Source organism: Herpailurus yagouaroundi, unplaced genomic scaffold (assembly GCF_014898765.1).
Source record: "Herpailurus yagouaroundi ecotype Mexico unplaced genomic scaffold, PumYag 142, whole genome shotgun sequence".
Taxonomy (NCBI): Eukaryota; Metazoa; Chordata; class Mammalia; order Carnivora; family Felidae; genus Herpailurus; species Herpailurus yagouaroundi.
The window spans coordinates 41662785-41681477 of NW_024412397.1; the positions used below are offsets into that span (position 1 = coordinate 41662785).

General features: G+C 36.4%; 1 protein-coding gene across 2 annotated transcripts in view; it reads left to right on the plus strand.

The window, feature by feature from the left end:
* DSC1 (desmocollin 1) overlaps positions 1 to 18693 on the plus strand; it is a 351582-nt gene that overhangs the window by 36818 nt on the left and 296071 nt on the right. The gene's annotated exons all lie outside the window — the stretch shown is intronic.

The window sequence follows — 18693 nt, forward strand, 5'->3', positions numbered from 1 at the left end:
CCCTAATTTCTCAGCTCATTAAGACGACTCAGCCACATGTGAGGGGAGGGTTGGGCCAGGCACACTTCCCTTTACAGGAAAACTGGAAAGAGTCATCCAGAAAATATGAATCATGTTTGCACTAGCCTCATAGAGAATGATTCTTCTAATAGACATTAAGGCATAATTTCTGTTTTCCTGGGAAGCAAAGGAAGTACAAACTAAAAACAATGGAAAATGAACATTTCAGACAGTTGTTTCTTATTTGTTCAATCTTTTCACTGAATCAGAGCCTTTAGAAGTTATTCACTCAAACCTTCACTCTTTCTCATTCTCTTATTGAAAGTCAGGCCACCAAGAATGTTCTCTAATTTTAGGGAATTTTGTGAAATCTGATAGTATTTGTGCTTTTAGGAATATGAGGTAGTTAGTAAAAACCACTTCTGAATATTGTAATGTTTCTTAAATATTTAGAAATATAATCATAGCCTTATATTACTTAGAATAGTGCTTTATTTCAGATAATTAATATGCATATTAGTTACTTAGTTGTTTTAGTTGCTTCAATATAACTATTTTGAGTATTTAATAAATATTTCAGTAGTTTTCTGACAATATAAATCAACTAAGTTGTCTTTTTTGGTGGCTTTGATTGGAAAGGCAAATGTGGAGAAAGCACTACTTACCTTGAGAATTCCTATACTTTTTCTTTTCCTTCCTCTGGTTTCCTGGTTATTTTGATGATTGTATTTTATTTTATTTTATTCTTTTTTATTTTATTATTTCATTTTGAGAGAGAGAAAGACTGTGTACATGATTGTGTGCGAGGGGGGAAGGGGCAGAGCGAGAGGGAGAGAAAGAATCCTAAGCAGGTTCTAGCTCTATCCCACAATGGTGAGATCCTGACCTGGGCAGAAATCAAGAGTCGGACACTTAACTGACTGAGACACCCAGGCACCCTGATAATTTTAGTTATATGATTTTTAAAGCATTAATATGGCCTAAATACTTTGGAATAGATAAAAACTAGAAATACTTTGCTGAAAGAAAATCAGATTATTAAATTAATAAAATAGCATACGGAATAAAGTAATTTAATACCCATATACCCTATTTGTTAATTAAATGTATATAATTATATCATTAAGGTTACTATTGAATATAATAGGTACACAATAAATATGTTTTGAGAATATGGGTGACTAGTTTTTAAAAAGGCATTTATAATAACAACTGTTATTTACTGAGTGGCCAAGAATTTGTTTAGAGTTACGTCAAACTTTAGTGTGGGGAGGGATAGACTGTTAGACTGCGCATTGGATCCAGGGAGTTAGTGCTAGCTGACCTAGGGTAGCTCTCTTTCACCTCTAGAATGGGATAAGAGTGGATCACATCCACTCCCTTCTGGGAAATTTGTAAAGTGAATTAAGTGATTCAAAGAAATTATTGTAAGTTTTAAACATGGATTTTTAAATTGATTAATTATGTTTGGAAAACAATATATAGGCTGATGATATTATTCTTGTAATTGGTTAGATACAATATACAATGATTATTAATGAGTTTAATCATAGAGGTCATTCAATACATGTTTGATTAATAAATTTCCTGTAAATAAAAAATGAGTGATTTGTCCCTTATGATATCTCATAGCATATATATGGGTATGTAGTCTCTCTAGATACATATACATATATATATATGTGTGTGTGTGTATATATATATATATATATATATATATATATATATACACACATATATATATATATATACAGACACACACTGTTTAAAATTAAAATTTAAAACTACCAAAACATACTAATAAACTTTGTATGTATCAGGACAATTTCTTAATTGAACAAAAATGGTATATATTTAACATTTAGAAATTACTATTTAATTTTGAACAATTCAATTTTCAATAACTGATTAAAAGAGTAAACTCAATTAATTTAGAAAGTTAAGCCGTGTATCATGATAGAAATGCTAAGAAAAACATATACTAGATATTCTCAACAAATTGGATATTCTCAAATGCTTAATATAAATACAGTTAAGTGTAGTAATATGAAATTGGACACCAGATCTTGAATCCCTGAATTAAAATCCTAGTCTCACCATTTACCAGTTGTGTAACTTGGGAATATTACTCAATCTTTCAATTTCCTCATCTGTAAAATAGGGATAATTCTAGTTACCTTATAGGTTTGTTGTGAAGATTAAATGAACTAATAGGTTGAAAGCACATAGATGAGTGCTAGCCCACAGGAAGTGCTTAAGAAGTGTTAATCACTTCAGTCACCAAACTTCAAAAAAAAAAAAAAAAAGGTGTAAAGGGTCCACTTTAATATGAAGTGACCTTATATTATATTATTATTATTCACATCAGGTCACATAAAAACTTTCTCTTTCTTGAGCATCAGAAAGAGTCAAGAACCAGTGTTCCACTGTACAGTTGTGTAAATTGCTCCTTGCACAACTTCAGGGGGTACTGTTCACATTGTAGTTTACCTCCTGGAGTTGTGCAGTGTATTGCCTAGCCAACTGTGCAGGGGCCACGTAAGAAAAATGTGCATATTAGATGGATTCAATTATTCACAGTATAATTACAGATAGTAACGAATTGCCCATATAATTTTCTTATGATGAACTTCTCAAAACAAGCCCTTACCTTAGGCTATCAGATTGCCTCTTAACTGGAAAGGAAGAGCCAAAGGCTAGCAGATTTATGGGAAACCACATGGGGCATTAAGTGTTCTAGCTCCAAATGAAAACCAGTTTCAGGTATTAAGTAAGTGGGAGTGGTAATTGGTAGATGTAATTACATCTTTCCTGACATTTGCCCAAGTCAGGTAAGACTGGCCAGAATTGCTTGGCAAGGTTATTCTGATTTTAGAATCTTAACTTTTGGAGAGGTTCAGGAGGAAATTTATTTTCATATATTTATTAGCACTGGAAACTAGATTGTTTCATCAATCAAGAGAAGGAAAGATACCTCAAAGATTTTCCTCCTGCTAAAAACTTGGGCCATTTACATTTTTCATGGGCTAGAACAAATAATCCTAAAATTTCTGTGGAAACACAAAAGCCCCCAAATAGCCAAAGTGATCTCGAGAAAGAAGAACAAAGCTAGAGGATCACACTCCCTGATTTAAAACTGTACTACAAACCTATAGTAATTAAAACAGTATGGTACTGGCATAAAAACAGACGCACAGATCAATCAAATGGAATAGAGCCCAGAAATGAACCCACACATAGATGGTTCATTAATCTGTAATGAAGGAGGCAAAAATATATGATGTGGAAAAAAATAGTCTCTTTCGTAAATGGTGTGGGGAAAATTGGACAGCTACCTGCAAAAGAAAGAAACTGGACCATCAACTTACACCATTTGCAAAAATAAATTCAAATGGATTAAAGACTTGAATGTAAGAACTGAAACCACAAAACTCCTGGAAGAAAACATAGGCAGCGGGCTCTTTGATTTTGGTCTTAGCAATATTGTTTTGGAACAGTCTCCTCAGGCAAGGGCAACAAAAACAAGTGGGACTACATGAAATGAAAAAGCTTTTGCACAGTGAAGGAAACCAATGAAAAGAAAAGTCAGCTTACTGAATGGAAGAAGATATTTGCAAATCATGTATATGATAAGTTAATATCCAAAACTCACACACAAAAAACCTCTACAACTCACACAACTTAAGTATTTAAAAAACTCAATTAAGAAACAGGCAGAACATTTGAGTAGATTTTTTTTTTCCAGAGAAGACTCTAGAGAGCCAACAGGCATGAAAAGATTCTCAGCCTCACTAGTCATCAGGGAAATGCATGCGATATTACGTCACACCTCACACACATCAGATTGGCTATAATCAAAAAGACAAAAAATGACAAGTTTGCAAGGATATGGGGAAAAGGAAACCCTCATGTTTGTGGGAATGTAAATTGGTATGGCCACTGTGGAAGACAGTATGGACAGTTCTCACAAAGTTAAAAATAGAACTACTGTATGATCCAGTGATTCCATTTCTGGATATTTATCTAAATAAAATGAAAAAATCGGCTTGAAGAGATATGTGACCCCTTTTATACATCATAGCATTATTTACAATGGCCAAGATATAGAATCAACCTGAGTGTCCACCAATAGATGAATGGATAAAGAAGATGTGGGATAGATGATAGGTAGATAGATAGATAGATAGATAGATAGATAGATAGATAGATAGATATAATGGAATATTACTCAGCTGTAAAAAGGAATGAAATCTTTGCAACAACACAGATGGACCTAGAAGGCATTATGCTAAGAGAAATAAGTCAGGCAGACAAATGCTATGCAATTTCACTAATATGTGGAATCTAAGCAGCAAAACAAATGAACAAACAAAATAAAAAAGAAACAGACTTATAGATACAGAAAACAAACTGCTGGTTACCAGAGGGAGGACGGGTTGGAGAATGAGTGAAATAGGTGAAGGATATTAAGAGGTACAGACTTCCAGTTATAAAATGAGTAAGTCATGGGAATGTAATGTACAACATAAGGAGTATAATCAATGATACTGTAACAACTTTGTATGGTACCTAGACTCATCATGGGGATCATTTTGTAATGCACAAAATTACTGAATCATATGGGGTACACCTGAAGCTAATAGGATGTTGTGTGTCAATTAAACTTCAATAAAACATTTGGGCCATTTTACTTACAATTCTTTTTCTAAAATTTTCCTTTTTGTTCTAGAGAAGAAGGTGGTTGAAGATAGTTCTGCTATACTTAGAACACATTTTAATGCAGAACTTGATATTTAAACTACTTTCTTTTTTTTCCAGAGCTAATACTACTAACTTCTTTAAAACTTTGTGCTTTAAAAATCTTTGGATTCCAAACACAGCTGTTAATTTTGTAGTGAGTAAATTTTTATGTAATATAGTAGCACGAAATTAAACATCTTATTGTCCAGATGCTAATAGAAGTGTTATATGACAAACTGCGATGCAGATTTTGTGGACAGTGGTCTCCTTTGAAGACAGACATTATTTTTAAAAGGTTAAATCTCTGAAGATAAGTGTTTTTCAATCACTGACTTTCCCCCAAAATGTTTATTTTGTATTGTGAAATGGATCCAATATGCACAGGAAACTGATAACTATTACATTTTTCTTTGACTACGGGCAGGCGTTCTCCATGCTTTTGTCTCTCAAGTAATTAATCTAGAAGACTGAACAGTTGAAATTTTGAGTAATGCTCCCAGTTTGAAAATGCTGTTTTCTCCTACCCACTATTATACAAATTTAGGATATAGTTTGATAGGATCTTTCACTCAACAAAGGACTGTTTCTTGACTGATTAAAACTGGTGGTGGTGGTTATGTAAAATAGTAAGGTAGAATTTTAACAAGTTATCAAAAATCACCTGTATTATTAATGTAAACATTACAAGTGATCCGAGTCCTACAAAGCACTTTATATTTTCCAGAGCACTTGTTTGCAAATGTTTCTTTCTGCTTTATTCTTACTATGGCAGGGGGCTGTGATTATCGTCATTTGACAGTTGAGGAAACAAGGCCTGGAGTGAGTCAGTTGTACAGGTGTAGACTGAAGTCTGTGACTTTGCTGTCATATCTCACTTCTCTAGCCAACCCTTATATGGTCATAGGGTGGTGGAATTAATTCAACACCTCCAAATATGTCTTCCAGCTTTCAGACCTCACCCTTCAACAACAAAAGATGCACATTCCCACTCCATAATGCTTTTAAAAACATTGGATTTTTTTTCCTTTCACCACACTATTTCGAAACTTGGGGTGGCTCCCCAGTTCTAAAAGGACTCTATTAGTTTTCACAGAATGAGCTTTTCAGTCTGACCCTCATCTACCTTTCCAACTCATGCCCAACACAAACGGTCATTCTAGCCAAACCAGTGTGTCCATTGCCTCTAGGTAAATGCCGTAATCACTCTTTCCTTTGCTCATGCTAGTCTGACAACTGAAGAAATCCCCCTTGACCTATCTATACTAATCAAAAAACAGCCAAATCTCACCTAGTCTGTGGAGCCTTGATTGCCGACCTCACTTTTGACCGATACCGAATTCCACTAACAGCATTAATAATAGATAAGCGCTGTCCAATAGAAATATAATAAGAACCACCAATGTGAGCCAAATATATAATTTTAAATGTTCTAATACTAATATATTTAAAAAGCCTAAAAAGGTGAAATTAATTTTAACAACATATCTTTTATCCAATAATCCAAAATACTATCATTTTAATAGTAACATAAAAATTGACATTTTACATTCTTTTTTTTTATACGAAGTCTTCAAAATATGGTGTATATTCTCAATTCAGACCAACCACATTTTAAGTGGTTAATAGCCACAGATGGGCTGTGGCTGCCATATTGGACAGAGCAGGTCTATGAAGTTATAATGTTGTTATTTGTAATTAATTAATTATTTATTCTATTTTAGAGAAGGAGAGAGAGCTCACACGAGTGGAGGAGAGGGGCAGAGGGAGAGAGAGAGAGAATCCCAAGCAGACTCTACACCCAGAGTGGAGCCTGACATGGAGCGCGATCCCACAATCCTGGGATCGTGACCCAAGCTGAAATCAAAATTTGGATGCTCAGCTGAGTGAGCCATCCAGGAGCCCCTATATTGTAGTTTAAATAGCTTGTGTGTGTGTGTGTGTGTGTGTGTGTGTGTGTGTGTGTGTGTGAAATTTTTTGGAGGGGAAGAAAATGTCTTACATTTCATAGTTTCCTTATGACTAGCATTATAGAGGCACTGTGGGAGGTTATAGTTTAGAGAGGCTTCATTAATTTTTCATTCATCCACTTTTCAAACAACTGTGTGCCCACTGTAAGAGAGACATTATATAGTGGGAGTTCGGGATAGAAAGATGAATGAAACAGCCCTTAGTATAAGGATCTTATTAGTCACTCTAGAATCAGAGGGATACTTGAGAATGGTCTATGTCAAAACAGGGAAAAGAGCTTGCTTAAGCTTTTGCTGCTCTAGTTCTGTGTCTTTATGACACCTTTTGTCAACCCCTGCCGCCTTTCCCATAGCTTTCTGAGTTGGTCATTGGTGTAGACATGTGCATTTTCAGGCCACTTGCAGTTTAGTCCAGAAATGACCATCTGGAAAGGTGGGAAAGTCATACAATTGTCTCATTACTCTTTACAACATTCTTGGGTCAAATAAACTCATTAGATAACCAAAACAATTAGTTACACTGTTATAATAAAAATAGACCCGAACAGAGGAAGGATACCTATTTTCTGCTTGGGCATTGTGAGAGGGAAGGCTTGGAAACTCTGGTTCACAGGGCAGTCAATTCTAATTTTAGACACCTCTAATTTTTAGAAAGTTCTTTCTTGAGCTCTATCTTCCTATAACTTCTTGAAGTCCAATTATCACCTCAGTTTTTTATTTTTTTATTAAAAAAAAATTTTTTTTAACGTTTATTTATTTTATTTTTGGGACAGAGAGAGACAGAGCATGAACGGGGGAGGGGCAGAGAGAGAGGGAGACACAGAATCAGAAACAGGCTCCAGGCTCTGAGCCATCAGCCCAGAGCCCGACGCGGGGCTCGAACTCACGGACCGCGAGATTGTGACCTGGCTGAAGTCGGACACTTAACTGACTGCGCCAGCCAGGCGCCCCTCACCTCAGTTTTTTAGATGAGGAGATGAGGGAAACTTATGCCCAGGCCAACCTGGTTTATTGTGAAGTGGGGAATTTGTATGAGGAATTTTAAAATACTCATTTATGGTGTATGTCACTATTTTGGTATCCTAATGTAACTGAAACAATTGGAGCTTTTTTTTTTCTTCACAGAAACAACATAGTTAAGGAACAAACTAGTCTGTAATATCCAGGCTAGTGCTTTGCTCTTCAGATTCCACTTCTCTTTTAGATAACATTATATAAATCTTTCTCAACCAACAAAAGTATTATTCTCCTGAAAAAAAAAAAAAGGCTTATAAAATGCTGTATGTTTTTGTCGCCCAAAGTTGGCATTTTTTTGCATATAATGGCTAAACATAAACATTGTTTTCTTAATAACTCTTTCAACTTCTCTAGAGTCAAGCATTGCTTTGATTTTAATTCAACGGTCTGACTGTTTTAAAAACAAGTCAGGTATCAAGACCAGACATGTACAGTTCTTAGCCATATGCTTAAGAGATATGTAACCTTGGAAAACAGACCTGGTTCTCTTTCAAGTGTTTTAGTTTGTGTATTAGAAAGAGGAATAAAAGCATTACTTTGAAGAAAGTGAAAGTGTGGTAGAAAATAGATCTGAGATCCAGATTAATGAACTCATTAACTAAAGAAATGCTAAATGTCGACTTTCACATTCTATTTCTCTCTGGTTTATTTTCTATATAAAACACAACATCAAAATCCCACAAGAGGAGGAAATTAGTAATCTTTACGATTTCATTCTAAAGTGTTTATTTTTACTGCACTCTTTTTAGAATTTATAATAGGGATTCGGCAATCAAATACTGTATTATCAAACAAGGAAGGAAACAGGGAAAGTGGCAATTATTTTGGGAAAAAAAAAAAAAGGACTTACCATTAACATGGCCAGAGCCCTTGATGTTCTGAAAAGGAGCCAAGTCATTGTCTCTGATTTCCCTGGTGGACAAATCCAAGGGAGCTGCTTCTTCAGTCCTTCCGACTGTCCGCATAGGATGTCTAAGAAAAGCTCTTTGGTCGCTTCTCTACTTTCTGGAATCTACAGCCGGCCTGTTATGCGGCTCCTCCCCGCCCTAAACCAAGGATTGGTCTCACCAGAAATGCTTGCATCACTTTTGCTCCCAGGTAAAAACTTAGACACACCTCAATTCCCAAAGTAATGAAATCCTTTGTTGGAAGCTGAAAGAAAAGTTCACAGGCTAAAGACCAGGTTTAATAGGAAGGTCCCAGATGAATAATAAATTAATCATGGTGTGGAAATGCAAAAGCTAGGCCTGACTACACTGAAAAAGAATCTAGTTAGCTTTTATTCAGGGTTGCAATTAAAACTGAAAAGCAAAACAAAACATAGAAAAATCCCCTAAAACCTAACTTGTTGAAGAGCATTTATTTTTAGTCTGAGTATATGTGGGTAGATTGAAAGTTCAGCAAAACGTGAGTGTTAAGTAATAATTTATATCATTGAAAGTCATACAAAGCCTAAGTAATAGTTAAGTAACTATTAACACAGGTTTTGGAAAACAATTAGTAATAATTGAAAAACATTTGAAAAAATATTAGAAGTAATTGAAAATAATTAGGAATAAAATGGGAGTAAACAGTTACATGGTGCCTTTGGATATTTGAAATATATAAATAATGCATTGCAAAATCAGATCCTTGATAATAATCAGATGACACCTTTCCTCTTGTATTCCTTTTCATTTATAAGTTTTTTAAAAGGTAGGTTTGTCTAGTGAAAGAGATGATGTTTGTGCAATTTTAATTACTCAAAAATTTCCTCCAGAGCAGTCAACCTGCTTACTGATGTATTTTTATGTACTTCGAAATATTTGGACTCCAACCTAACTTAGGGGAGGGGGCAACCTACTAACACCACTTTAATTTAGTTATGACCATAGAGTTAAAAACACTTTTAAACATTCCAGACAACTTAAAGAAAGGTTTGGTAGAAGAACAATTTTATCTTTGTAAGTATTTATGCATCAGGTTTTGGAGGCTTTTTAGTTTCAGGAAAATCACTTAATCAGAGTATTTTAGGCAGAAACAATTTTGTAGTCTAAAAGATGGGAAAAAAACCCACCTGGTGAGCAAGATATTCTGTTTTTTTTTTTTTGTTTGTTTCTTTTCTTAATTGTGTGAAAATATACATAACAAAATTTACTACTTTAAACCATTTTTAAAGCTGAGTGGCATTAAGTATACTCACATTATTTTGCAATCATTACCACCATCCATCTCCAGCAAAATGTTTTTGTAATAAAGTTTTTGTAAATAAAGTTTTATTGAAGAGTTGAGCAGAACCTTTGTGAATAACATTCTAAACTTTGAGAGAGAAAAGAAGACAACAATTAAAAAAAAATTTTTTTTTTAACATTTGTTCATTTTTGAGAGACAGAGACAGAGCATGAGTAGGGAAGGGGCGGAAAGAGAGGGAGACACAGAATCTGAGGCAGGCTCCAGGCTCTGAGCTGTCAACACAGAGCCTGACGTGGGGCTTGAACTCACGAACTACGAGATCATGGCCTGAGCCGAAGTCGGACGCTTAACTGACTGAGCCACCGAGAAGTAGACAAAAATTTAATGAACTTTCAATTCTTTATTTCCCATAATTTAATATCGTGTAATTCTTCAAAGTATTGGACTAAAGACAAAAGATTAAAAAGATGATAGCACTGAAGTATGATATTCTTAGGCATACCCATAAGTGGCATTGAATCTAAATTCTAGATATGATTGACTTTGTTCTGATTTACCTTTTCTACAACTCCAGTTCTTTGACAACTTTATTTTTTTAATTATTTTTAAATTTTTAAAAAAATGTTTATTTTTGAGAGAGAGAGAGAGACAGAGCATGAGTCGGGGAGGGGCAGAGAGAGAGGGAGACACAGAATCCAAAGCAGGCCCCAGGCTCTTGAGCTGTCAGTACAGAGCCTTAACCGTGGGCTTGAACCCACAGACCACGGACCATGGGATCATGACCTGAGCTGAAGCCGGATGCTTAACCGACTGAGCCACCCAGGCGCCCCAACAATTTTAATTAATTAGGGCTTAAAAAATGTTAATTGTCATTCATCTGAACACAGATAAGGAAGTATTTTACTTTTGTATTTTGAAATACCAATTATAGATTCTTGATCAGGTGGTATATAAAAGCTGTGGGCACCCTTGTAGAAAGTAAAATACCAGACTTGGCCTGTTGCAGGCTGGCTCCATCTACTTGTCCCAGTCAAGGAGGATTGTAGAAATCCACAACAAATCCATTGTGCACTCTAAAGGCAGGCAGCTCTCTCTCATCTTCTATATGCTCTTGATCATGCTTTAAGCCAACACTTCCTTTTGTTTGGAGGATTTGAGACCTCAGTAAGGTAATAAAATATTGTGTTGTTGGGGTCAGATTTGCATGGTGATTGGAAGGTAGTGGAGGTTACTTCAGCTAGGGAGTGTATTTGCACAATGTCTTTGGATTAAGCAATATTTTCACTTGCCATTTCATTTGTTTGTGAAAAGGAAAGAAGGGAGGATTTTCCAGTGGTTTCTGTTGAGTGGTTATGTTATTATTCTCTGAATAATGTCTTTGGAAACCTAAGCCCAACTTGAAACTGGCTTTTACTCAAGAAGCTGAAATAAAAATGAGGATCATAACAATAATGATCATAATCATTAAAAGGGAGCTTCATTGTATGTGTATGTTGCGATTCAATTGATGTGCCATGTTGAAAGTATAAAAGTTGGACGGTAGGACACATCACAGGTTAAGAAGCTAAAGAAACCATTCCTCAACTTGTTAAAAATTGAACCATGGCATAAGGAGTGAAGCAACAAGAATGAACATTTATTCAAGTGGACAATGAATTCCAAGGTTTCCATGATGTTTCCATTGCTCATTAACTATAGCAGTTCTATTATTCACCAAGTAGAGAATGTTAATGAGACTTTGCCTTCACTGGCAGGCCTTCACTGGTTTTTGTTTGTTTTGACTGGAAACATGTATGTAATATATTTTATATGTCAGACATCACTACTTTTTGATATTTAATTGTTCTTGAATATTTACAAATTCATGAATTGAGATATTAGTGCCACAAATAATGCATGAACAAAAGTATACATACATCCCGAAATGGCCTGTGGAAGTTGTGGTCTGTCACTCTTTATTGTTCAAGGTAATGCAAATCAGACCTCTTCTATTACGATCATACTTGAAGGCTTGCAGAAATGTCAGAGAATGTAATAAATGTGCATCAGTAAAGAGCGGTCTGCACTTTAAGAATTAGTGAAAATAGAACTGCTAATCCAATTTCCTATTAGATAGTGTGTAATGTGGTTCACCATGCTTCTGTGATTTCCTAGAATTATTTCTTTAAAAAGATCTGTGTAATGAAAAGATGCTCAATGTCACTCCTCAGCAGGGAAATACAGATCAAAACCACAATGAGATACCACCTCCCACCTGTCAGAATGGTTAAATTAACACCACAAGAAAACAACAGGTGTTAGGGAGGATGCTGAGAAAGGGGAACCCTCTTGCACTGTTAGTGGGAATGCAAACTGGTACGGCCACTCTGGAGAACATTATGGAGGTTTCTAAAAAATTTAAAATAGAACTACCATACGATCCAGCAATTGCACTACTAGGTATTTACCCAAAGGACACAAAAATGCAGATTTGAAGGGGTACATGCACTCCGAGGTTTACAGCAGCATTATCAACAATAGCCAAACTATGGAGAGAGTCCAAATGTCCATCGACTGATGAATGGATAAAGAAGATGTGGTATGTTGGGGTGTGTGTGTGTGTGTGTGTGTGTGTGTGTGTGTGTGTATGTGTGTGTGTAATGGAATATTAGCCATCAAAAATGAAATTTTGCCATTTGCAATGACATGGATGGAGCTAGAGTGTATTATGCTACTTGAACTAAGTCAGTCAGAGAAAGACAAATACTACATGGTTTCACTCATATGTGGAATTTAAGAAACAAAACAGATGAATATATGGGAAGGGGAAAAAAGAAAAAAAAAGAGCAAGGGAGACAAACCATAAGAGACTCTTAGCAATGGAGAACAAACTGAGGGTTGATGGGGACAGGTGGGTAGCAGATGGGCTAGATGGGTGATGGGTACTAAAGAGGGTACTTGTGATGAGCACCGAGTGTGGTATGTAAGTGCTGAATCACTGAATTCTATTCCTGAGACCGATACTGCACTCACTGTATGTTAAGTAACTAGGGTCAGCATCTTTTTGCTTTGGTTTAATCTAATTAGGCAATTGCTTATTTGTGGGAATTTTCCTGTCAGGTAATAAGCCTGAAGGAGGAATCTTCCAAATGCATGGCATGCTCACTCCAACAAAGAGTTTTCTTTAGGGATAGCTTTTCTTTGGTTCCTGTGGTTTTTCCTAAAATTGAAAATATGGGATCTATTTACAAAATGCATTTGGAATCAATCTAGTTCCCACCTCTACGGTCTTCTGCACTAGCGAAATTCCTCGCATCTCTCATGTAGCTCAGGCAATGGACTGGTAACTGAGCTCTTGTTCAGAGACGGGCTAAGGGGGGATAGAGAGAGAATCCTTAGCAGGCTTCATGCCTAGTGCAGAGCCCGATGTGGGACTTGATCATGACCTGAGCCAAAACCAAGAGTTGGATGCTTAACTGACTGACCCACCCAGGGTCCCTTGTCCTCAAGTATTTTTTTTTATTACTTTTTTTTAAATGTTTATTTTTGAGAGAGAAAGACACACACACAGAGTGTGAGTGGGGAAAGGGCAGAGAGAGGGAGACACAGAATCTGAAGCAGGCTCCAGGGTCCTAGCTGTCAGCACAGAGCCTGAGGTGGGGCTAGAACTCATGAACCACAAGATCATGACCTGAGCTGAAGTTGGATGCCTAACCTACTGAGCCATCTAGGTGCCCCTGTCCTCAAGTATTTTTAAGTAAAATGGGAGCTGTATGTTTTGTTTTTCTAGCAATTAAATTGTACTGGTATTATTGGTAATTCCTAAGGAGGGAAAAAATTGATTGTTCTAACTGAAATGTCAACCCACCACTCCACCTGTGGGAAGAAATGTGGGGAATGCTCCACCAGCTTCCCGAGCCACGTGCCGCACACAGGGCGTGACTGCCAGTGGAAATGGATACACTGCATCTAAGCTCCCAGTTATGCTGCAGACACTAATCTGCAGAAAGATGGAATCTGAAAACAGCATGGAACATTTAAGAAAATGATCAAGGATTTCAGGAATGACTCTGGTTGAGAACTACTTGCTCTAGTGTGGTAAGGAAGGGAGATGCTTCTAAAAATGAGCAGCCTTGTTATTCTTCAGGGTCAGTGCATTTCTCTGCTACACTCATGTCTTACCAGCTTTTTACGTAGTGAGGCATCATGCACTGATACTTTTATGATTAGTAAGTTGCAAGTAAAGTTTGGAAAACCTGTAAAGCTTGTACAACTTTGTGTACTGTGCATTTTACAACTGGTGTCCTGATGAGCTACAAAACCTTCTGAAAAGATTAATTAAAGAGAACAGAAACCTCAAGTTTATTTTCCTGCTGCCATTTCTCCAGGGCAGAATAACTTTCGTATCATGTGGATCAGTTTTGTGTTCACATAGTACTTAGGGAAGCACTGAACTTTCAGTACAAACACATGAACATGCTTTTTCTTCAGTTTTGGGCATGTCTAATTGACCCTCCTTTGAATAAACACCATTATTCTATTCACTGACGTTAAGAAGAGGATCAGGTATTACCAGTACCTGAGCTGGTAATAAATCCATGTCTTACATAAAAATGTTTAGCCTATAGAATTTTTCCTATTTTTTTTATGTTGTATCACATTAACTTTTTTGAACATCGTTTCAATTTACTTTCCTTTAGTGAATTTTCTGAAGATTCCTTTGGGTTCATTTAGGCTGAATATTTCTCAAAGCATCTTTGCAGGGTGCATTTATGTTCTTTGATCCAGTGCTGGCGCAGCTGTGGTGTATGCTTATTTCTGAAAGAACACACCGAAAGACATTAAAGGTAGAGAAAACTCTGACTTATTCTATGAGTCACTTTGGGCTTCATTTTTGATGTGTTAGACACAAGGCCAATTTTATAGATGTTTGTGCATGCTGACTAACTTGTGAAACATGGTGATTTAACATTAATCTCTGATTCTCCGATGTAAAGTCGGGATTGACAGATTCTCGAAACACCTTTTGATTTCTTTAGACTTTGAAGTGATGCAATTTATAATACTTTGGGTTGGTTAGCCTACACTTGAAGGAAGTGATTTCTCCTTATGAAAATTACTCCAAGTTTCACTATATTGAAGTTCCTCAATATTCAGTTGGTCTGTTGAGGCTTTCCACTTTGGGGGGGGGGACTGTATTTTGAGAGGGAATGGTATCTTTCAGTATTTTCAAATTTATTACCACACATTTGTCCATAGCACTTTTTTAAAAAGAAATTTTAAGGTGGGTTTTTCTAGAATAAATAAGTAACTATTCTTTACCTTAATAATAAGGATCTAGCAAGTAAAATGAGGTCAATAATCCAATCACAGTCTCAGTTAGAAACTGCAAAAACTTTCTTAAGAATGCACAAAAGAATATTAATGAAGGGCATAAAGTAAGATCTAAGAAAATAGAAAGACAGTATTATGTTCCTGGATGAAAAGAATTAGTTATAAAATGTCTTTTTCTCAAAGAAAAAAAATTAATGCAGTTCTCAGGCTTGATCCTTAGTTTATGTGACGGATAAAGACAGAGGAGTTCACAAAAAAAAATCTTAAAGTCCATATGGAAGAAAATATGTCTTCAACAGCTAATGAGAGAATGATTAGGAAGAATATTGAAGGGTCTTGTCTTATCAAATATCAAAAATAACTGTAATACTGCTTTTATTACCAAAAAACAACTGTTAGATGCGGTTCTTGCTTCTGGACTCATGTTTTTATATGAGGGGGATTCAGCTACAGGAAAGCTGACCTTATTCTGCGTCTCTCCTGTACTCCTATTTGTGGGTGCAGAACACATAATCTGATTAATGAACTTGGGAAAAGGAATTATGCACAATGGATTCAGCCTACCGCCCGCTCCTACCTCTTGACTTTCCAGCCAGGGTTTCCTGTTTTGGAGAAACTTCCAGCTATTGACAAGACACCTTTTCTGTTTTTCCTAGCTATAAGCTCACAGGAGCAGGCTCCATCCTTTGGTCCTGGTGGTGGGGGTTGTCTGTGACAGGGTGGGTAAGTTTAATTCTGGAGTAAATATTAGGGTACTCATCATGACTGCTCATTTCAACCACATCATCCACATCTACGTTGTTACAAATAATAAAACTGGTACGTATTTTTGTGTCTGTGTCTCCTCTACCTTATTTCTCAATTGCTTCTGATATAAGGAGGTGACTAAAGTTGACTCCCTAACAATTTAACAAATATGGGGTGTTCTAGGAATAGACAAATAGAATACAGAAAGTAGAATATTCTGCAGACAATAAAAAGATTAATTAAAGATATACCTATTGACTTAGAGATGTTTGTATGAGGTAAGAAAACAGCAAGATATCAAATGGTGTGTGTAATATTGTTACGTGTATGTGTGTATGTCTGTGTGTATGTGTGTATATACGTATTACTATAAATGATTATTTGAACATAGGGAAAAATATGACACACAAATACTATGCTGTTAGAATGGATTTTCATGCAAGAGAATACTACTACTGTTGTCCAGGAGTGGGAGGGATAATTAAGCTAAGGAAAAAATGTAAAAATCTGCACTGAAAATGTATCGTGACATCACATTTGTTGATTTGTGTCAAATTAAAAAAAATATGTAACATACTGCTTAAAAATATTTTGATTAAATATATGTTTAACATTTTTTCTTTCAAAGCATTAGCTATTAAGAAAGTAGGGATTTTACAATTTGATGTTTATACCATTTAGAAAAAAACCTGGCCAAAAACATGAGGAGTTATATATAATTAGTATTTTAGGGCTTTGTCTAGTAACAAAATTAGCATGAAATACTGAATTATTGAATTTTTTTCAGTCATGCGTTTTGCCCTAAATAAGAACAATGTGGTCTGAAAGCACATGAATCAGCTATGCACATGCTGTTGAAGGTGTTGGCGAATTGACCAATTGTGTGCATTTTTTTCTGGTGTTACTGGTAGAGATGTACACTTGAATTGAAAGAGATGGGTCAAAAATAAGGAAAACCATTATTTTTAGTAGCAATTTGAAATGAAAAGCCCAGGGGCACCTGGGTGGCGCAGTCGGTTGAGCGTCCGACTTCAGCCAGGTCACGATCTCGCGGTCTGTGAGTTTGAGCCCCGCGTCGGGCTCTGGGCTGATGGCTCAGAGCCTGGAGCCTGTTTCCAATTCTGTGTCTCCCTCTCTCTCTGCGCCTCCCCCATTCGTGCTCTGTCTCTCTCTGTCCCAAAAATAAATAAATAAACGTTGAAAAAAAAATTGAAAAGCCCAAATAGCATATTTAATTATTTTGGATAGAACATTCCTAATGCTGAAGATAGAGGGAGAGCATTGCTGTTCTGGCAATGAGCATCAAAAAAAGAAAAAAGTGATGTTACTAGTTGCACGGGGATTTATTGGCAATTTCTAGAAGCACGAATGATTTAAAAAAGTAATCCTTTGTGTCTTGGTTGGGGGGAGTCTGGCCTGGAGTAGGTGGGTAGCTCCTTGCAGATGACAGTGGGAGCAGCTGCCCTCATCACCAAGTCCAAGGGGACACTCTTGAAGCATCTAGTCAGCTGTGAGCCAGCATCTCCATTCAGTGGTTCCCAAGGGTGGACGGTGGGGCCTCTAGGCGCTGGCCTCAGGGGGGTGACTCCATTGCAATTCAAGGCAGTCCTGAATTAATATAAGTAATTCAGGAAACAACACATGGCTCAAGAGAGTGGGTCTTCTTCACAAGGTCTAGACCACAAGCTTCAAGAGGGCAGGGGCTGCTTCTCCCCTGGTCTGCTGCTTGGCTCTCAATAGCCACTTCTTGAGTAAGTAAGTGGATGGATGAATGATTGGATGAGGAGGTAGAGACGAAAGGAATTGAATTGTGATTCTTGAAGGGAGGGGCCAAGATGGCAGAACAGCATGGAAGTTGTTTTTGTGTCTCTCATCCCTGAAATGCAGCCAGATCAACGCTAAACCATCTTGCACTCCTGAATTGTGATTCTTAGTTTAGCTCCAGATGGAGCAGGAAAGCCAAATAAAAGCTGGAGGACCTGGTAGGGAATGAACAGCACCTAGTAGGGATCCCTAAGGAGGCTAGCTCATTGAATACCTAAACACACTTTCATTTCAGGCAGCAGGGGAATTGATATTTACTGAGTACCCTCTATGTGCTTAAATGTGGTACTATTTTCTTTATATTGTTTATTTAATTATTTTATTTACCCAAACACCCTGCAAGGAAGATATTATTAACCCCATTTTGCAGAAGAGACAACCAAAACTCAGTAAGGTTTTCAAGACCCTAAATACTATAGCTGAGATTTGAACCAGATCTGCCTGACCTCAAAGTTTATGCTTTTCCCACAACCCCAAAACTCTAAAAAGAAGGACATAAGGCGATGTGACTTCATAGAAGTTGAAAGGTACTGTACTTGCCTATTTTGTCTTCATTTTCTTCTTAATAAAAAAAACTAACTTTTTATTATTATGTAAGTAGTAAACATACATTGTAGAAAGTTAGAAAATACAAGCAAGCAAAAAGAAAATCAAGTCACCAAATTTTGACCACCAAGAGATGAGTTCTATTAACAGCTTTCAAATACATGTCTCATTTGGAAAATGAGGCTAATTTCATTTTCTTTGCAGGTGTTTGGGAAAATCAAATGATGTAAACAAATTCCTAGCATAACATAGAAGTATGTAGAAGGTAAATATAAGTTTCCTTTCCTGCTTGAAATTCTTCCACTTACTTTTCTATTTACATAAATTTGATTTTTTTGTTTTAGACAAAAGGAGATTCAGCTGTACA